This window comes from Phacochoerus africanus, chromosome 1 (assembly GCF_016906955.1).
Source record: "Phacochoerus africanus isolate WHEZ1 chromosome 1, ROS_Pafr_v1, whole genome shotgun sequence".
In the NCBI taxonomy this organism is placed as follows: Eukaryota; Metazoa; Chordata; class Mammalia; order Artiodactyla; family Suidae; genus Phacochoerus; species Phacochoerus africanus.
Window position 1 is genome coordinate 79,477,541 of NC_062544.1, and position 22,557 is coordinate 79,500,097.

Genomic DNA, 22,557 nt, shown 5'->3' on the forward strand with positions numbered 1-22,557 from the left:
TCTCCACCTCCAGCTGCATGTCCCCACATTACATCCTGGAGCAGAGGTGAACTCTCTCTGCTGAGCCCTGCCCAGATTAGATTTATGAGCAGAGTAAATGACTGTTGTTTTAAGCTACCAAGTTTTGGAGTAATTTATTAAGCACCATGTTATGGACTGAATTGAGTCCCCCTAAATTCATGTTTTGAAGACTTTACCCCCCTTCCCAGGATCTAGAATGTGCCTGTATTTGGATATAGGGTCTTTGAAAAAAGATCGTGTTAAATAAGGTATTAGGATGGACTCTAATCCAGTAGGACTGGTGTCCTTGTAAGAAGAGGAAATTTGAATATGAGACACCAGGGATGCACGATGTGCACAGAAGAAAAGGCCATGTGAGGACACACAGAAGGTGTCCATCTACAAGCCAAGGAAGAGGGGCCTCAGAGGAAACCAAATTTTTGCTCACATAGGCAGTGCATATACTAAAATTGGAAGGATACAGAGAAGTTTAGCATGGCCCCTGGCAAGGATGGTGAGCAAATTCATGAGGCATTCCATATTTTTTTTGGTGGTGAGCATGCTGCTGTGTATCCAGAGGTCAAATTACAATAACTTATATAATGTAGTAAACCAGTTACCTCAATTGAAATAAGTGAAAGAAACCAAATCTGCTGATACCTTGGTCTTGGCTGGACTTCCAGCATCCAGAACTGTGAGAAAACAAATATCCATTGTTTAAGCCACCCAGTCTGTAGTATTTTGTTATGGCAGCCCTTGTAAACTAATACCCACAACAGGAAATCATATTCAGTCTCCAAGGGTTGACTTTTATTCTTCAAGTATTTGCTCTTGGACATTCATTTCCTGTTGCTTCATGGAATACTGTTTTCTGTGGCTGTCCAATTTCAGTATCAGTGACACCCTTCAAGAGGTAATAACGTCATTCAGTTAAAGGAACATTTTATAAAAGCTTATGGGTTTCATGAACTTCTAAAACATGGCTTCCTGGAACCTTTTCTAGTCAGCAGTGTAAACAGACATGACCTTTCCTTTCACTCACTGAACCTATCTCCTTGGGAATTCTCTGGGCTTGTGTAATTATTTCTGAAAGGTGAAGAAAACATTTGCCCCAAGGAGAAAAGAGCTGCTGTTAAAAGGCTAAAAAGATAAAATGTTTGATACAATAGTCTTTGCAGTCAACTTGGTACACGTTCATTAATTCCTATTGATTTTGAGAACGTCATGCCTGCTAAATATGTTGCATGGTATTTTATGGAGGATACATTCTAATGCATTTTGGGGGCAGGGACCTTTTACTTGTTGCTTCTTAGCCACCACTCTTTTTTTCTTTTTCTTTTCTTTTCTTTTTTTTCTTTTTTTTACTTTTGTCTTTTTAGGGCCGCACCTGCGACATATGGAATTTCCCCAGCTAGAGGTCAAATCGGCGCTACAGCTTCAGGCCTACACCACAACCACAGCAGTGTCAGATCTGAGCCATGGCTGCAACCTACACCACAGTTCACGGCAACAGCGGATCCTTAACCCACTGAGCGAGGCCAGGAATTGAACTCTCATCCTCATGGATCCTAGTCGGGTTCGTTACTGCTGTGCCACAATGGGAACTCCTTGGCCACCAAGGGGCAGTGCCTGGCTGTTTTACCTGCTCCCAGCTGGGTCAGGAGTGAGCCCTTCCCCAGCTACCACTATCCACATTCCTTCTAGAGCGCTTAAGGTCTTGAAGGGGATTGGGAGTCTCCCCTACCCCAGAGGAGGAGCCTGGGCTTATTAATAGGATCTTCAAGGCTGGAACAGAATGAAACCTTGAGAGAAAAACTAGGAGACCAGGAAGGCCCAGGGGACATACCTGAAAGCATTTGGGCACTGCAGTAAGTAGACTATGTACGAGAGAAACATGCAAGCAGGCGTTTTAACCTATTCTTGTGGACTAAATAATATCTCCCCAAAATGTATATGTTAAGGATCTACCCCCACCCCCCCCACCCTTTGAAGGGATGATTCAATTATATAGGTTCATAAGGGTGGAGCCCTGGTCTAATGGAACAGGCGTCCTTGTAAAAGATGAAGAGATGACAGTGTTCTCTCCCTGCCCCCCACCCCTTACGGATGCAGTGAGAAGGTGGCCATTTGCCAGCCAGGAAGAGGGTCCTCACCAGAACTCAGTTACACAGGCACCCTGATCTTAGACTTCCCAGTCTCCAGAACTGTGACAAATCACATCTGCTGTTTAAGCCACTGAGTCTGTGGTCCTTTGTTACGGCCACCCTAGTGGAATATCACAGGTGGAATAAGACATCTCTTATTCCACCTATGATGTTGCTCTGCTCTTAGTAGATTGGTATAAATACCTGCTGCCCTGTGTCCCCTTCCATTTGCAATCAGGTATTTCTGAAGTGTAAGTATCTAAAATGTATAATAAATGCTGTTTATAAAAATGAGAGGGAGAAAACAGAAATAAGTTACAAAAGTGAAGACACCAGACTTTTAAACTGAGTGTGACTGGGGCTCCTCCTCTGAGTGAGATGAGGAGGAACATGGGAGTGGCAGGATCTTGCTCCATTCAAGGGTGGATCCCTCTGGCCACCTTCTTAAAAGTAGACATAAAGGAGAAGATTCAAAGCAGGGAGGCCGTCTGTTGAGGGGGCTGTTGCAGAAGTCTTGAGCCAATGTGGTGCAGGTCTGGGGGTAAGGAGTGGTCTGGTCACAGATATGTTTTGAAGGCAGAGGAGACAGAATTTGCTGACCTCTCAAAGCAGACTTTGGGCCCAATCTGCCACAAGGTTGGACCCATCATTCATTGAAATTCAGAATATGCTGAGGGGGGCTTGTTCTGCAGGCAATTTCACAGTCACAGTTTGGTCATGTTAAGTGTGAAATGTCACCTAACAGTCTGAGGGGAATTGCAGAGACCCAGGTGTCCAATTCTGGAAGACAATTCTGGATTGGCAGGATAAAATAAAGAGGCATCTGTAGAATGCTTGTCTGTAGAATCAAGCAACCGTACTTCCTCAGATGCCCAAGTCAGCCCAGTGCCTTTTTCTCCCAGGAACTACCAGTCTCAGAAGTGAACCAGTTGTAACAACAAATCATATTGTTACTCTGTAAACTCTAGTTTGATTAAGATCATGAGATGAGATGAGAGCCCTGTGGGAGTGGGTGAAGATAGAGAAAAGAGGAGAAAAGAGGAGAAGAGAAGAGACGAGAAAAGAGAAACAGGATGAGCCCTGGGGCGCGGGGTGCCATCCTTTAGAGGCAAAGTGATGAGAGAGGGCCAGCAAAGGAGACAGAGAAAGGGCCTGTGCAGAAGGTGACCAGGACAGAGTCAGACCCCAAAGACGGTGTGTTGAGAAGGTAGGGTGACCAGTGTAGGGGTGCCCCAGAGGCAGTGCTTGGACCTCTTCTCTGTCTATCTTCATTCATTTCCCCGGTGAGCCCATCCAGGCTCAAGGCTTCAGTTACTGTCTGTGTTGCAGTTACTCACCTACAAACACCATGAGCCCCCTCACTTTCACTCTGTGCCCCTGCTCCAGTCTCCTCTCCTGACAGCAGAAAGCATAACATCTCCTCCCATGTCACCTCCTCATCAGAGTTACCCCTGGACACTGGCTTTTACAACACCCCTTTCCTATTTCAATCACTGCATTTATCTGAATGCTTAGATCTACTGGACATACTTTCATGTCTTCCCTGCTGCTCACCTCCCCTCTCAGATGCAGGCTCCAGGGAGAAAGGACCCTTTCTCTATTTGTGCCCAGACCTGGCACATTATAGGTGCTCCATGAATATTTGTGGAAGAAATGACAGTCAAAGCAACAAGACCTGTGAAGGAAGCCCAGTGAGCAGTCAGAGGCAGGAGGGAGACAAGGATGTCCAGGGGTAGACATGGATGGAAGGAAAGCTCATTGGTGTTGCGAAGAGGTTGAGTAGAATGATGAGTGCACAGAGCACTGGGTTTGAATGGCTCTTGAAACCACTGATGGAGATGTCCACTTGGTGTGGCATCAAAAGAACTGAGCTGATGAGACGAGGAGCACAACATAGTTGATGGAACAGTTGGAGGATACGGGGCCTTTTGAGAAGGTGCTGGGCAGAAGGCATTGGAATGGAGGGGAGATTGACAAGGGAAGAAGTGAGCAGGGTGAGATGCACAGAAACGAGGACAGGCTTTGCAGCACAGGGGCAGCTGTGGGAGTTTTCTGGGAGGGAGAGGAGCCTGGGTGAGAGTGGGTGTCTGGGGAGGAGGGCGCTCTGAGGAATGGTCATCTCCCAAGTCCAACAGCATCAAAGCAGAAAGGCCCAGGACAGCCACGCCACGTCCACAGCAGCACTTGGAAACTGGCCCTTGTGGTTTGTGGCGCTAATGCTATTCTATAGTTCTTTTCATTTTTTTAAGAAACAAATAAGTTCAGAATGTTTTATTTTTTAAGTCGATTATTCTTTAAAGAGGGAAACTATAAAATCAGAAAAAGAAGGAATTTCTGTTGTTTTTTTGTTTGTTTGTTTGTTTTTTGGTCTCTTTTAGGACCTCACCCGAGGCATATGGAGGTTCCCAGGCCAGGGGTTGAATCGAAGCTATAGCTATAGCTTCCAGTCTGCACCACAGCAACTCTGGATCCGAATATTTCATTCCATGCTTTCCTTTTTCTCTTAAAAAAATATAGTGTGTTCTTTTCGTAGGGCCGCCATAACAGATTACCCTGGAATGGAGAGGACTTTTGCTCACAATTCTGCACCCCAAAATTATAACCAAGGGGCTAGCAGGATCACGCTCCTTCCAAAGGCTCCAGGGAAGAATGCTGCCTGCCTCTCCCAGCTCCTGGAGGCACCAAGTGGTCCTTGGCCTGTGGCCCCATCCCTCCAGTCCCTGCCTCCATCTTTCATATCACCTTCTCTCCTGTGTGTCTGTGTCTCAAATTCCCCTCTCCTTTCCCTTTCGAGGACACCAGTCATTGGATAAAGCGCCCACTCTAATTCCAGATGACTTCATATAGACCCTTAACTTAATCACATCTACAGTGACCTTATTTCAAATAAGGTCATGTTCATAGGTACCAAAGGTTAGGATTTGGATGTATCTTTTTAGGGGCTACTTTGCAACCCACTGCATGTCTGCCGCTTGGTAAATGGAGATGTGATTTATTTCTCTTCTTTTTTCATTTTTAGAAGTTTTATTGAAGTGTAGTTGACTTACAGTGTTGTGGTCATTTCAGCGATTTACTTCTTGTGTTATTGTTATTTTGTGTTCTGGAACATTGCACCACTTACAATATTATAGTTTTCAGTTTCAGAGAAACAACTAAGTCCATTATTTAATTGTATTTTCTAAATAAAGGGCAAGTAATAGATGACTTGGGAATTAAAATCAGATATTCAGCAATCTGCAAATTGTATGTTTCCTTTGCTGACATTAAATCAACAAGAAAACACATTTAGCAAAGTGTCTATTGAAGATACACATTTTGTTCAATGCATTCTCTATGGACTGGCCCAAAATAGAATCCTGGTTAATTTGAAGTTGGGTCAAACTTCAATTCCACTTGTTTCCAGTGATTATTTCCCTTGAATACAGAATTATAAGAGTTTATGAATAAGCTGAAAACAGAGAGATGTTTAAGCTGTGTGGTATAAGGGGGGAGGGTGATGTTTATTAAGCATCTTCTTAATAAATAAAAATGGAGTTTCATCTATTCTCAGAGGCACTCAGAGAAGCAGGTTGAGGCTTACCTGTCTCACTGTTGAAATGACTGAGAACTAGGATGTATACATGAAATGGCCCAGTGCACAGCTAGGAATCAACAGAGGCAGGATTTGGACCTGGTGTCTCTGTCCCATTCCTGTCCCAGAGCACTCTTCTCCCTAGCTGAAGTGTGAAAACAGCAGAAGTCAGAATCGAGGTTCCTGCTCCAGCGTCACCATTCGCCAGCCTTGAACCTGAGTACTGATGCAGAGATGGGCTGTGAGCTCTTTCAGAGTGATGCCTCCAGCACAAGGGCCAGGCTTTGAATCTCGCCTCTGCCACTTCCTCACTGTGTAACCTCGGATCACTTCCTCTGTGCCTCAGTCTCCGCATCTGCAAAGTGGGGACAGTATTAGCACCTACCTCATGGAGTTGTGTAAGGATGAAGTGGAGCGATTTATACATAAAGCACTAGCAACAGTGACAGGCACTTGGAAGCCCCAGTGAGGACACCTGCTTCTTTCACTAGGGTACCCTTATTCGTGTAAAGAAAGAAGGTGAGAGTCTGCTCTTTCAGCTCTCCTTAAACCCTGTATCATGGAAAGGGCCAGAACTGGGGAAACTGAAACAAATGATGAGGACCAAGTGCCAGTTAAGGTCAACATCTCCTTTTTTTTTTTTTTTTTTTTTTTGTCTTTTGCCTTTTAGGGCCACACCCGCAGCATATGGGGCTTCCCAGACCAGGGATCCAATCAAAACTGCAGCTGCCAGCATACACCGGAGCCACAGCATCGTGGGATCCAAGCTGCGTCTGTATTCTACACCACAGCTCACATAACCACTGGATCCTTAACCCGCTGAGCAAGGCCAGGGATCGAACCTGTGTCCTCATGGATGCTAGTCAGATTTGCTAATCGCTGAGCCACAACAGGAACTCCTGTACATTTTTTTTTTCAATGTAAAGATTTTTGTAATTTGCATTAGTCATTAACAAAAAATATTTAATTTTTTTTAGAACTTTCTTGTATATCTGTAGTTCTCAACCTGCCCAATTCTGTGTTCTTGAAAAACAATCTTGTAGTTCCGTTCCCTGGTGGCTCAGTGGGCTAAGGACCTGACATTGTTACTACTGTGGCTTGGGTTCAGTCCCTGGTCTGGGAACTTCAACATGCTGTGGGCACAGTCAAAAAAACTCACAACTCCTTGTTTGATAAAAAATATCCTTAACTTGGAAAAAAGACGTTCTTCTCATCAAAGGCTTAATAGCAAAAATGACTCATCACATTTTTTGCAGGGAGAGAATAGTCATTAATTATTAAACTTGCTTATTTGAGTTTAGAATCTATTTCCAGATAGATCATATTTTATGTAATGTGTGCCAAGACCATGTTAAAACATATCTTTTTATTTATTTATTTTGGCCATACCTGTGGCATATGGAATATATGGAAGTTCCCAAGCCAGGGATCGAACCCGTGCCCCAGCAGTGACACAAGCCACTGCAGTGACATGCCAATCCTTAATTTGTTAAGCCACAAGAGAACTCCTAAAACACGTCTTGTTCCGGGGAAATTTTTAACATGTTTTGTTACTGTCTTTTTATATCAACGGCTTTATTTGTTTTTGCATATTTGTTTTCTAACTACTCTCCAAAATATCTTTGTAATCTGATGTTGAACCTTTTTTTTTTTTTTTTTTCCTATTTGGGTTTCTCTAACAGTTTTACTGATGAACCTCCCTGTATTTCACATAAAATGAGGGTTTAACAAGATAGTAGTTTCATAAGGAAAAGTTACCATTTATTGCTAAAACAGACATACCATCAACAAAAATTTAATAAAAACTCAAAGCAGACATACAGTTGCCACACATACATAAACCCAAAGGGCTTAAGAACAAGGCTTTGATTAATATATGTCATATGAAAATTAAGATTTTCATAAAGTTGTAAAATATTGCCAACAAGATAAGTAAACCATCAAAGATTATACAAGTAGGGGATTCCTTGGCTCATTCCCTTGTTAATATGAAAACAAGGGATGAATATTGATGGAGATTGTTATTTAAGGTTTTCCGCTAAGCATGTTCTAAAGAAAAGTAGTTATGATGGTGGGTGTTGGGGGAGGGGGAGAGAAAGAAATAGGAGCAGTCAGGGTAAAACAGGGTAAAAATTAAAAGCAGAAAACATAAATACTCCCCAGAAAGACTACATATTTATTCAAATTGTGTCTTGCCAGTGCTAAATTTTTACATCTTAATACTCCAAAGAGCAGAACATCATTTTAGGAAAACTTACTGTATATCAGGATAGAATAAAACTGGTTTTTTTCTAGTATTAATATATATACAGAGGGAGCTCAATCATGCAGCTCATTGTCAAGCTAAAAACAAATGAGAATTTCTTAAATGTAGTAAACATGAAGTTGCCCTGTTACATTTATCTAGGCCCATAAGAGGCAGTTATTCGGAGCACAGTTGCTGTTGTGAGGACACAGGAAGTACTCGTTTCACTGAGATGCTTACAAAGTAGAATGTTTCCTGCTGCAGCTCTGTGCACCAATACATGGGAATTAGGTGAAAAACAATTTCATTGAAAGAAAAACCTAGTTTTACTTTGAGCTTATGGTTCTTAATAAAGCAAAAGCAAACTTATTTTTAACAAAGGCATCTGAGTTTCCTTGGCCATGGAGAGAGTCTCCTCTTCAGAGGAGTGGTTTTCTCTAGAGCCCTGGGGAAAATGTCCTATCTGGAAAATGGGGGAGGGGTGTGAGGGGTGGTCCTCCACTTAGTCATACACCTGGTTCCTTGCTCATGTGTGTGCTCACCTGAGCACCAGAATGTGGTTAAGGTGGTGGCCAGATCACTGTCTGAGTTGACAGGGGGTCTCTATTAATAACTTTTTTTTTTTTTTTGGTCTTTTTGCCATTTTTTGGGCCGCTCCCACGGCATATGGAGATTCCCAGCCTAGGGGTCTAATCGGAGCTGTAGCCGCCAGCCTACACCACAGCTCAACGGCAACGCTGGATCCTTAACCCACTGAACAAGGCCAGGGATCAAACCTGCAACCTCATGGTTCCTAGTTGGATTTGTTAACCACTGAGCCGTGATGGGAACTCCTGTGGCAATTTTATTTTATTTATTCTTCTAAAAGAAGTAGAGTTGATTTACAATGTTTCAGGTGTATAGCAAAGTGATTCAGTTTTATATGTATGCTTTTTCAGATTCTGAATATAGTTCTCTGTGCTATACAGTAGGACCTTGTTGTTTATCTGTTATATATATAGCAGTGAGTATCTGTTCATCCCCAATTCCAAACTGGATCTCTCCCCACCCCTTTCTCCTTTGGTAACCATGATTTTGTTTTCTATATCTGTGAGTCTTATTCTGTTTTATAAATAAGTTCATTTGTATATATTTTTTTAAGATTCTGCATATAAGTGATACCGTATGATATTTGTCTTTCTCTGTCTGACTCACTTCACTTGATATGATAACCTCTTGGTTCACTATGTTGCTGAAAATGGCATTATTTTATTCTTTTTTATAGCTGAGTAATATTCCATTGTGTATATATACCACATATTCTTTATCCATTTATATCGATGGACATTTAGGTTGCTTCCATGTGCTAGGAGAACAGTATGGAAGTTCCTTAAAAAACTGAAAATACAGATATCATATGATCTTCCCACTCCTGGGCATGTATCCAAAAAACACAAAAACCCTAATTTGCAAAGACACATGCACCCCAGTGTTCTTAAAGCACTATTTACAATAACCAAGACATGAAAGCAATAATTATAACAACTTTAAAGTAGCATTCTAATACATGGGTCAACAAACTTTATGTAAAGGAGTCAGGTAGTAAATATTTTAGGCTTTGTGGGCCAAGGGGAAATTGAGAATATCATTTATATTCTTATGTAAGAAGAGAGAAAACAAATTTCTACAATATTATTACTAATGAAATCCAAAATACATTAATAAATTGTTAATATTTTGTAATAATGTCTATCAATAAGAATGAGTTTATTTAGCAGAGAAAACATTTTGTGTGATAGGTGTTCAAAGTTTTAATGTTCCTTATTGTCAAATTTATTGTAAATGTTTATTGTAAATGTTTATTTGATGAAGCCATTTCTAGCTGGCAGACCATGCAAAAATAGAAGGGGGCCTGGTACAGACCCTGCTCTATTATATTACTGATTTTATGTGTTTGTGGATATAACTCTGGTGTTCTTTATAAATATAAAAGTAGATACTTTGTTCGAATATGTTTTAGTAAGGTAGCCCTTTGAGTCATAGTGATTTAAATGAATTTCTATGATATTTTTATGAAAAAGTCGCATTCTGTCTATAGAATCTCCTGTAACTCTCTTCTATGGAATTCAGGAATCCATAGCCTAATCAGAATTGTACAGTTCTGTTTTCTAAACTGGGGACCATCCGTAAATGAGTAGTATTATCAATTCAGAGGTTTTTGACTGGCATTTAAAAGATTGAATAGGATAGAGTAGGCTAGAACCATTACAATGCCCATAGTAAGGAAAGTTTGATTTGGTATCTTGAGTAGTGTGTGTGTGTGTGTGTGTGTGTGTGTGTGTGTCTGTGTGTCTGTGAGTCTAAGATATCTTTTTATTGAGAGTCTTAATGCAAAATATATGCAAAACACTGAGGAGTTTTACTTTCACAAAATAGTTCATTAAAAGATCTCCTGGATGGGGACAGAGGATCAGCATTCTTGAATACCTCCAGCTATTTGATGCAAATAATTATGTCATAATCGATGGGTATAAATTAATTTGAGTGGCTATGGGTAGTGTTTTCCATAGTAGAAGGTGAGTGATCAGAGGATGAAATGATGTAATTCTGTCAGGAAAATAATCTCACATATATAAGTGTTTTCTGAATCAGTCCACAAAGTTGAGTGCAAAAATAATCTGAACTTACTCTGTTGCTTTGTCAGGAATTGGCACTTTAAATTTTTTAACTGCATGTCCTTATTAGAAAATAGAAATGATAGCTGTAAGAAAAAAATACTTTTTTTTTGAAAGGAAGAAGTCAAACTGTTCTTATTCACAGATTACATGATCATCAATATAGAAAAACAGGATATAAAATTAACATGCAAAGATCAAGAATATTTCCATATTCTAGCATGAAAAATCAGTTTTTAGATCAGATTTTTAAGGGAGGGAGTTCCCTTTGTGGCTTAGCAGGTTATGAACCTGACTTGTATCCATAAAGATTCGGGTTCAATCCCTGGCCTCGCTCAGTGGGTTAAGGATCCGACGTTGCTGTCAGCTGTGATGTAAGTCACAGACGTGGCTCAGATCTGGCGTTGCTGTGGCCATGGTGTAGGCCAGCAGCTACAGCTCCGATTTGACCCCTAGCCTGGGAAACGCCATATGCCACAGGTGTGGCCCTAAAACAAAACAAACAAAAAGAAAACATAAAATAGGGTGTTCCCATTGTGTCTCAGCAGGTTATGAACCCAACTAGTATCTTGGCCCTAGGAAAACAATAAAAATAAAAAAAAAAACGTAAAGTAAGGTGTTCCCATTGTGGCTCAGCAAGTTACAAACCCAACTAGTGTCTATGAAATTGTGGGTTCAATCCATGGCCTCATTTGGTTAAGGATTTGGTGTTGCCATGGCTGTGGTGTAGGCCAGCAGCTGCAGTTCCTATTTGACCCCTAACCTGGGAACTTCCATATACTGCAGGTGCAGCCCTAAAAAGCAAAATAACAAAAGGAAAAGATTTTTAGGGGAAACATGGGAGCAGGAGGGTTAAATTAGGGAGTTGGGATTGACATATACACACTACTGTATGTAAAATAGACAGGTAACAAGGACCTACTTAATAGCACAGCGTAATCAATGCTGTTGTAATAAATTATGCGGGAAAAGAATCTGTTAAGGAATGGATATGTGTATATGTATAACTGATTCACTTTGCTGTACACGGTGAACGTTGTGAAACTAACACAACGTTTTAAGTATTTTAGTTTGCATTCTGAAAACAGCATAGGCATGGTCTCTTTCACAGTGTGTCCTCTTCCTAATAAAAGTTGTTTTCTCCTTGTGTGAAGTGGGATGGTTTGCATTTCAGAATGATGAAGTCTCTTCTCTCTGTGTCTCTACTTCAATCTCCCCTTCACTTGTCCTGCCCGTCCTCACTGGGGACCCACCAGGTACTTGGGCCAAATTTGCAGATGGCATGAGCTACTCAAAGGGACAACATGGGTCCTTCCCGTGGACCATCTCAGCCCCGTGTCCCTTCCTCATCTGAGTATAAGCGATTACATCAGGCCAGTGTGACCCCCAAGGACTGAGGCTAATGTCCAGATGAAAGTGCACGATGTTGTCGCTGTCATTGTCACTCCTATCATCTTGTCTCTGAAAACGGGTTTCATATGTGTGGAGCAAGGAAAGGAGGGAAGTGCTGAGTAAAACCAGGCATTTAAATAAGATTAAAATCATCTTCTTCCCCCGGTATAATTTTAAACTTTAAAGGTAACTATTGGAGTTCCCACTGTGGTGCAGTAGGTTAAGAACCCAACTGCCACAGCTCAGGTGGCCGCAGAGGCACAGGTTCAATCCCTGCACTGATGCAGTGGTTAAAGGAGCTGGTGTTGCTGCAGCTATGGCTAGGATTCAGTCCCTGGTCCAGGAACTTCCATATGCCATGGGTACAGACAGTAAATTTAAAAAAAAGTAACTATTATTCAAATTGTTGAACAATTACTATTTTACATGCATACTTTATATGTGATCCGTGTGTGCATTACTACCCAGCTCTCATATATATACATATATACACATATACACACATATATTGTACATACATAAGTACATAGATGTGTATGTATATATATTATGTGTGTCTGTATACACATATATGTATATATATGTGTATATATGTGTATGTATGTGTATATGCATTTTTTAAACTACAGATTATGATCCCTTAGTGGGCAATAAAATCCTTTTATTGTTCATGAACAGTGTTTTGAAAATAATTTAATATCGCAAAACAGAGCAGAATAGAATAGAGTAGAACCTATTTAAATGCATGTACCTTAGGATACTTCCTCCCACTTAATTATACATACATTTATGCATGCTTAGGCATGAATGAACTGAAATGCAGTGTAAATGTTTCGTGTTGTGGCTCATTGCTAAACAATCCTGAGAAATAGTGCTAAAGTCTTAGTGACAGCAATGATTAAAATGTGCCTTTTACTCTCCTAGATATTTTGTATTTTATTGCCAAGTGCCAAAGCATAATAATTAGTAGATTACTTCCTGGAAATGCATCATGTAATTTAATTTCGATAAATATTTTTATGTTTGGTTCAATGTGGCATTCACACGAACTATTATTTAGTTAGCTTTTTCTATGTTCTAGTTATTATAGGTTTCTTATCTTCTATTTTAAGCTTTCTTGTGATAATAAAGCTAAGGATTGGGTTGCAATAATCCAGTAATGCCAATCAAAGAGGGTATTAAGAGACATAGCCTGGAAGTATAATGTTGAACACTGATTTAAAGAGAAAAGAAGCTTGATCCTCACTAATACTGCTTCTAATGACACCATGTGTTGAAGTAGGGATCCTGTATTTTTTATGAGCATTACATAATCTTTTGTCTCCCTGTTGAATAAAAATCAATCCATCCAGAAATTTAACACTGCAAAAAGCATGAGAATTCTCACAGTCCAAATACTATAGTGGATGTTTTTTGTTTTTTTACCATATCGTTTTCCTTTAACTAAAAACAGAGTAAGCTTATATAAATACAATAATGTACCTGCTAAGTCACATAGTAAGTGTGGTATTTCACCAATTGTTATTAGCCAAGGCATATTAACTGCGTATAAATGCCTTACCTAATGTGTGAATCTCTGGGTATATAAATTAGTAGTTGCTTGGTAGAACTTATATTAGAAATAATGTAGGTGCAAAAATCCTTGCACTTTTTCTTTGTGAGCAAAATAAAAATTAAAAACAGCCCCACATTGGGGAAATTCTTCTAGTAGGAACAAATTCTAGTAAATTTCAACATTGTGGAAAGAAAGTGAACTTGAAATTGAGGATTTAAATCCAAATTTCATTCAAGTCCATTATGAAGGTTTTTGTTTGTGACTTGGAATTTAGAAATGGTGCAATACAGTGTTTGTGAATGTCAGTATCTTACAAATATGGACACTTTTGAAAAATGTAGTTATTATGAGATTAATATCCCCAAGGTTAACATAATTGGGCAGTTATAGGCTCCATGTTTTATAATTTTTCATCACTACTATATATTTTTTTTAATTTTGCAGTTCATAGATAGACAGCTAACTTTCTGAACATTTCTGCCTTTTGGTTCCCCTGTGTGATGTGAATGTAAATATTGATAATATCCTGCATATTTTGAGGGGGAGATCTTATTCCCATAAAAATCATTCTGCAGGATTGCAAAGTGCAAGTCTAGAGAGGAACTCTGGTAGCAGTTTCAAAAAGAGGTACCTCTTTTTGTAAGTATTTACCATGCCAAACATATATTGTGGATTTCATGTACATGCACTCTTTGTTGAGACAAGAACACTGGTTTCTTTCATTACACATGTAAATCCATATCAATTCATTTGGCCCTGTGACAGCACTGTTAGTTCAGTATGTGCTGTGGTCCTGTTAGATGCAGTATAGTTTTAGATTGAAATTTTTAAGTGTCCTCACCTAGTATGCTCTTAATTGAAGACTATTTATTTTGGTCAAGATCGATAAACCGGGGAGATTCCCATTATAGCCTAGAATAGATTTCAAATTATTCAGATTTAAGAGTCCCAAATGATGAACTATTCTCTTATGTTTCTCAAGACCAGGGAGCAATGAAAAATGAGTAAGTCAGTCTCACTTTCTGGGCCTTTCATTCTTCTAAGCTCTTTGCCTGCCGTACCGCCTTCACTCCTCTGTAACCCTGTAGGCTGGATGCTGGTCTCTCCCCATTTTGCAGGTGAGCAAACTAAGTCCCACAGAGCTCATGTACTTGGCTCACGATCTCACAGCCAATCAATAGAGGAGCCTGGCTCAACCCAAGTCAGGTGCCTCCAGAAACCAGTCTCTTACCTATGGTGTATATTGAGATGAAATGTCTTAATAAAAGAAAGAAAAGGAACAGAGTGACCATTAATGCCTTGGTTGAAATGAAGCCAATGTAGCTAAGTTAAGGAATACCCCATACCTCCTCAGACGCCTGTGAGAGTACTGTTAGGAAAAGGGTCAGTATTAGTACTGTTCTCTGTTATGAAAATCCTATGAAAGACTTGTGGTTGCCAAGGGGGAGGGGGAGGGAGTGGGATAGACTGAGAATTTGGGATTGATAGATGCAAACTATTGCCTTTGGAATGGGTAAGCAATAAGATCCTTCTGTATAGCGTTGGGAACTATATCTAGTCACTTATGATGGAGCATGATAATGAGAGAAAAAGAATGTATATATGTATGCGTGACTGGGTACCTTGCTGTATAGTAGAAAATTGACAGAACACTGTAAACCATCTATAATGGAAAAAATACAAATCATTTAAAATAAAAAACCCTATTGTGAAAGAAAAGAAACTTACTCATAATTTTGAAGAAAAAAAATACAAATTTAAGTAACTATTCACCAAACGCATGAACTCTAATTGGTTGAAGGGTGACACTATGAAAGAAAAATACAGATTGAGATGTCATAAGTGAGCCTTCATTTTGTTTAGTGTAAATAGTGTCATGATGCTTTAAATGCATTTATTATTTTTAGGTGGTACCTTTTGTGATTGAGAAGGTAAACAGGTACCTTAATGAAATGACTTTAAGCTCAATCAGAACTCTTTTAAAAAAAATAAGCTTTAAGTTTCTAATATACACCCAGAAGAGGAAATATGGAAATATTTGAGATAGAAGAGACCTATGTTCAGTATCTCATGGAACAATCTTGTTTCATGACACTGAAAACCTGACCTCTGAATCATAGCACCTGCCTTTGGCACTTTTTGTATTAAGGGCAGAGCTTCTTGGGTTTTAGCATCATTGGTTCGATCTATCTGCTTCCTTTATAGTTTTCCTTTGTAAAGTTTTCCTGCACAACAGCAACAGCTTCTCACCCCTCTTCTGATACTTTCCTTCCTTTTCAGTCCTGCAAACTCAGAGGAAGCAATTGTCTCACTCTTCCTTCTGAGTAACAAACAGAAGCAATGACGGGCTTGGTTAATATCTTAACACCGAAACCATTGGCTTGTCCTTTTTTGTAAAGTCTATTAAGAGTTGAATGTCCCTGCAAAATCTAATGAGCTACTAGAACTGAAGATTTTCCTTGAAATTTGCCATCCTTGCAAAATGGTGCGGTCCTATTAAATCACCCAGTAGGATGCTCCTTCTCATGGTTAATTGGTCTCCAGCAAGGGAGCCTTGGAGGAAGGACCAGGTTGCTCAGCATCTTTTATTTTTTTAATTTTTTTTACATTTTTTTAATTTTGTTTTTGTCTTTTTGTCTTTTTAGTGCCGCATCCGCAGCATAATTCCCAGGCTAGGGGTCAAATCAGAGCTGTAGCTGCTGGCCTACACCATAGCCACAGCAATGCCAGATCTGAGCCATATCTGCGACCTACACCACAGCTCATGGCAACACCGGATCCTTAACCCACTGATCAAGGCCAGGAATCAAACCCAAACCTCATGGTTCCTAGTCGGATTCGTTTCCTCTGCGCCACAACAAGAACTCCCACTCAGGATCTTTTAAGTTGATAAAAGTCTCTTAAAGTCCTCATTTATCTGTGTCCCAGTTAATAACTGATGACACTGAGCAGTGGGTGAATTTGAGGCATTCAGTGGCCATCCCCTGCAGATGTAGATCCAACATAAACCGTAGAGATGTTTTCAGACCTCAGACTAGACATTTACAGACAGTGAGGTCCAACTCCAGCATTACCTGGCACAACTAGTTACAGTTGGTAATTACGGAAGGTGAGTCTTCTACTGCCCCTGCCCTTAGTGGATCATGGTAGGTTGGGAGATCCCATCAGGTCCCCTCCTTGGGAAGCATGTCTTTCCCAACATCCATCACACATCAAAAGTGGGCTTCAGATCATCTCAGTGTATTGGTAACAACTGATAAGCAGGAAGCATTTGTCTCTTCTTGTGATGTTTACTGGAAGTTTCCACCTGGGGCGCCAAGCCATCATGGCAACTTCTTTATTAAAATCTGTGCAGTGGAAATTCTGCTAATTAAGCTGGAGTGTAATTATAGACGGAAGATCCTTCTCAGTCTGAATTGAATTGTTGTAGATATATGTGCATCAACTTAATAGTGTGCAGCTAATTAGGAAAGGTAAAGGAGAGGAAGAGAGGTAATCAGTTACACGATGTTTTAGAGATGCCTCTGTCCCAGGTGAACTCTTCCCATTAAAAAGCCCAGGTAACCCTGATGATGAGAATTCTTCTATCATTTGTCTCTGATTTTCAGTCCTGCAATTAAAATTGCCACCGGTGACTAATTAACCCATTTAACTCTATTTGTCTGTGGCATTTATTATGGCAGAGAGTTAAATGCGATGACACTTTTCTGCTTTATGTCCTATCCCAAGTATGCGTGCAGAGTTAATTGTTTTTTCTTTATTTGTGCTTCTGTATGCATTTGCGATAATTATGAAAATGAGGTGAGGCTCTGTCCTCCCAGTGTGATTTTCCCAAGCTCAACCAAAGCTGTATTCTGGGAAATAAATTCTTTTTACTTAGCATCAAAATAAGCTCAAGTGGCAGTCATATGCCTTTTGTTCCAAAACTATCAGCTCAGAGAATCTGAGAGACGTTATCATCATGCTGTGGGTACAAGAAAGAAAAGTTAGTCATTTAATCCTTTCAGCTAGAGTGTTCTAAAGTCTTATCAGTAAGGTGGGTTTCCTGCGTTCATTGATCAAAGCTGCCTGAACCAGCTAAAAAAGAGGCTTTTTTTTTTTTTAATGTGGAGAATACATACAGTGATGCTGAGTGATTTTTCAACTAATTTCAGAAAATGTGATGTTCACGTTTCCTAGCAGAATGTCTTACTTAACACCCATTTGAACACTGCTAGAGAGTCTGGCAAAATAAAGATCCAGTAGAGTGTGGAATGTCAAAAGAACTTGATGTAGGGAGTTCCTATTGTGGCTCAGTGGCTTAAGAACCTGACTAGTATCCATGAGGATGTGGGTTTGATCCTGGCCCCACTCCGTGGGTTAAGGATCCAGTTTTGTCAGAAGCTATAGCATAGGTCAGTATTGCCACAAGCTGTGGCGTTAGGTTGCAGTTGCAGCTCAGATCTGATATTGCTGTGACTATGGCATCAGCTGGCAGCTGCAGCTCCAATTCAGCCCTTAGCCCAGGAACTTCCATATGCTGAATGTGCAGCCCTAAAAAGCAAAAAATAAGAGGACTTGATATAGAGAGGTCCTTTACAGAGGGTGTGACCCTCCAATAAAAGGAGGGGGCTGATATTCTGGGACATCACACCTCCTATTTGTTCTGTGTTTATAGAGATCTTTACAAAATCCCTTGAATTGCTTTTTTTCAGTTAGAAAACCAAGAGAAATGTTAAGATGTACATCCAAGATTTTAATGATTCCTTTAAATTTCTATTTCCTCTCTTTTCTCATTGACATGATTGCTGTGTGGTCTTACGCATAGACTGAAACACTAACAATCAATAATCTTGAATTTTAACTGGAATTTCCTCAATCTTTTTTGACCTAGCTATATGTTCTTTAGAGCATTTATAGCATTTTTTTTTTGACTTAATAAAATTTAGCCTGTCTGTTTTGCTTCTAACATGTCATTACATTACACTCCTTTATGGCAGAATGGTATTGGCATCAGAAAATTTATTAGTGTTCGTTATTTAATCAGTATATTTTTGAGGAAAGTATGAAATTGTTCTTGCCTGTGAAATGAGACAGTGTCACTGAATGATGACAATCGTAGTTTCTGAAGATTGGATATCTAGTTGGATCTCCAGAGCAACCCCATAGCAACCATGACTTTGTACAGTTTTTAACTTGTTCAGCAAATAACAACCTCAGTTCCTTCACATGTGCACCAGTAAAAATATTATTATCTTCCTCAAAGGGTTATAACAGGGGTCAGCAAAGTATAGCCCAAGGGTCTGAATTTATCCTGAGATGTCCCACTGCAAAGCTGGAGAAACAAATGGCCCTTGGTTTGTTTAGCAGGATTCTGAGAGACTGCTTTAGTGTCTGAGACAGAGACCAAAGATGCTGAGTGACTCTGTCCTTGGGAGAGTTAACTGCCATTTCAGCTGGTGGATTTTATCACTGGGTATTTGTTGGTCTCTCCTGCCAGCCCCCCGGGAGGATGCTGGACAGCTTGCCAGATCCTAAGCACAGTGTCAGCATGCAACAAATAACAAATGTAGTGTTCTTTCAGCGGGCTCTGAAGGGAGGAAGTCCCAGACTGTAAAGAGGCTCATGCCTCTCCCTCTTGTCTTATTCTGGGGCAAAACCAAGAGATGGCCTGGATCCCTAAAAGGCCAGGATGAACAGCATGCCTATGGCTTTCTTTCTAATGCTTACTGGATCATTTGCCTCTTACATAGAGCCTTAATTTTAATTTTAATTTAATTTTTTTTGGCTGTGCCCATAGCATTGCAGAAGTTCCTGGGCCAGGGATCAAACCTGCACCCCAGCAGCTACCTAAGCCACAGCAGTGACAATGCCAGATCCTTAACCCACTAGGCCATCAGGGAACTCCTAACATTTAAGTTTTGGTTAGAGCAAAGGAAACCATTCTAAATCCCTTCTATGCCAAGGTAAAGTGTAAGTATAAACATGCCCACACATGACTGTGGCTCTATATCATAGCGATAACGTCACACCTCTACCTTCATCAGGCTGCACCCAAGGTGAGACTCATTTCTCCAAGATGTGCGCCAGCCATGGCACACATCTGCAGCATCCTGCTCTCGGACTAGTTGTAATTAGAGATACATCAGACTTAATTTAATAACAATAATAAGTTAATAATGGCCTTTATACGGATTAATTCTTTACCCACTAACTCATCTATTACACTTCCCAGTAATACTAAATTTAATATTTCTTCCTTAATGGTTGCCAGCAACATCAAAATCTTTATTTGTCACCTTGCTGTTCTTTGTCCTTTTTTATACATTAAAAATCCAAATTACATTATTTTTAAAATATTTTTATATTTTAAAAAGTAAGGGTATTGTCTTCTCATCAGGTTTTCACCTTGTATTTTTACATTTGGACCTTGTATTTTTTAAGCCTCCATTTTTAGATTGTAGGTTAGAGCTTTCAGAAGAAGTAAGACCTTTGAAATGTTTTATACTCAATATAATACAGTAGCCATCTGTTACTTAATAGCTCTATGGGCCAGACCTTCCAGAGAGGTCTAAGCACCACCAAGTATTATTTTGTCCTTTTAACCTCTGTGCCTGACTCATTATCTGTGTAAAGCACATCTGAGAGTTCCTGTCATGGTTCAGGGATAACGAACCTGTATCGATTAGTATCCATGAGGATGCAGGTTCGATCCCTGGCCTCACTCAGTGGGTTAAGGATCCAGCATTGCTGTGAGCTGTGGTGTAGGTTGCAGATGCAGCTCAGATCTGGCACTGCTGTGGCTGTGGCATAGGCCGGCAGCTGCGGCTCTGATTCGACCCCTAGCCTGGGAACTTTCATGTGCCATGGGTGTGGCCCTAAAAAGAAAAAAAAGAAAAAAAAAAGGCACATCTGCACACCTGCTCTGTTCTTATTTCTCATTCTCATCTTCTGTTCCTCACTCCTAGAGACATGCTTTAAGCAAGTAAGTATTAGACATGCACACATCACTCAAGGGCCATCTCCACTGGGAATGAAACAGCTCAATGTAGCCACGTGCCATAGAGATAGGCACAGATGCATTGGAGAAGTTGGTAGCATTTGTAACATCTTCATTTTAGGACCATTTCCCAGTGGCTTAAAAGAGGGTGTGCTCTTTCTTCTTCTATGAGATGGCCAGTCAGGTGTGGCTACATGAGGAGACTGGAAAGGCTCTGTTATAACCTCAAGTCTGAGAGACAAGAGGCTGGGCTCACCTTGCAGGGTCACATGGAGACACCAGAGTGGTCAGGAAGCAGAAGATGGAAGGACAAGGGTGGCACTCAGGCCATGGCCTTTAGTGGGGTTTCTGTGGGAAAGACAGGGCAGGACAGAGTGAACAGCTTAGGACTGACTGGTAGGAATAATTCCAGTGGGCTCTCAACCAGATTGGTGGGCCCTCATGTCCTGGCACTGGCCCTGGGGTGATTTAGGAAGAGAGACACTGCCTTACTATTAGCATCCTGGGGTGCACAGACCAGAGGGAGGAGGTGTGACCCTGGGTGAGTTAGTTTGCTGGGCCCTTTGCTGCTCTAAGAGCTGAGAACCCCAAGAATGGGCAGTCTTGCCATGCCAGAAAGGTTTTTAAGATGTCAAAACATAGCCTACAAAAAGTTAAAAATAGATGCAGTACAGTGAGTTGAGCCCTTTTAAAACAGTGTGGAAAGTCTAGGAGATGAACTCCCCTCCAGACCCACAGTCTTGATGCCTATGAGCTGAGTCCATGAGCATTGTCTTCCAGATTCTTAACAATAGACTGATGTTCTTTCCAGACCTTTTGAAACCCCACATGACTCAGCTTAAGACTTGAACCCACGAGCTGGGACTAGAACCCAGCCAAAACCCAGATTGGGACTCGAACCCACTGTCTTTTCTTTAAAATCACATATCTGGTCTTAGGACTTACTGAAGTGTAAGTTCTCTATGTCTTAGTGCAGGAGTTCAGTGAGAAGGAACCTGATAGGTAAGAAGTAGATTAATTAAGAGAGACAGAGTGTGGGCCTCTCAGAAGGTGAAAGCAGCCTGAAAGATATACATCCCATAGACAGAATGTGATGCCTCTCAAAAAGTGAGAGAGCAGCCCCCAAATATGGGGTGGTGAGTTTTTATGGGCTAGATAATTTCATAGGCTAACAGGTAGGAGGATTATTCCAACTATTTCTGGGGAAAGATGGGAATTTCAAGGAATTGGGCCACCACCTACTTTTGCCCTTTTATGGTCATCCTGGGAACTCTCAAGGCACCTGTGGGAGTGTCATTTTAGCATATGCTAGTGTATTACCATGAGTGAATAATGATACCTAAAATCTACTGGAAGTAAAATCTTCCGCCAACTTGAACCTAATCCATCCTGGACTAGCTGGTTCTAACCTGTTTTGTTTTTGTTGTTGTTGTTGTTGTTGTCTTTTTAGGGACATATGCATGGCATATGGAAGTTCCACCAGGCTAGGGGTCTAATTGGAGCTGCAGCTGCTGGCCTATGCCACAGCAACAGCAATGTGGGATCCAAGCCACGTCTGTGACTTATACCACAGCTCTCGGCAATGCTGGATCCTTAACCCACTGAGAAAGGCCAGGGATTGAACCTACATCCTTATGATAGTTAGAGTCATTTCCACTGAGCCACAATGGGAACTCCCTCTAACCTGTTTTTGTGGTGTCCTCAATGGCTATGTCTTTTTTTTTTAAGGGTCGTGACTTGCCCCCTTCCCTCCTGTTTCACTTTTATTCCTGTCTCATGGGAAAATTAACAAAATCAAGGTGCTGTTTGGATACATTACATTCTCTTCTTAACAGTTTCAAAATTAATGTTTTGAGAGTGTTTCCTTAAGTACTTGAAAATCCTTGGCTGAAACAAATACAAAGTGTCTTAAGAAAAATATGACAAAAGGATGATGGGTGATGGCTACAGGCTGTCATTACCTATTACCTTAGCCACCACAAAATTTAGTGGCTTAAAACAATGTGTCATAAGCTCT

General features: G+C 40.6%; 1 protein-coding gene and 1 non-coding gene across 4 annotated transcripts in view; both read left to right on the forward strand.

The window, feature by feature from the left end:
* The window catches only part of CTNND2 (catenin delta 2), a 1,041,823-nt gene that overhangs the window by 700,775 nt on the left and 318,491 nt on the right, over positions 1-22,557 (forward strand). The window lies entirely within an intron of this gene.
* Positions 443-546, forward strand: LOC125114027 (U6 spliceosomal RNA). The gene has a single exon (XR_007131673.1). It is a non-coding gene; the product is annotated as a U6 spliceosomal RNA (small nuclear RNA).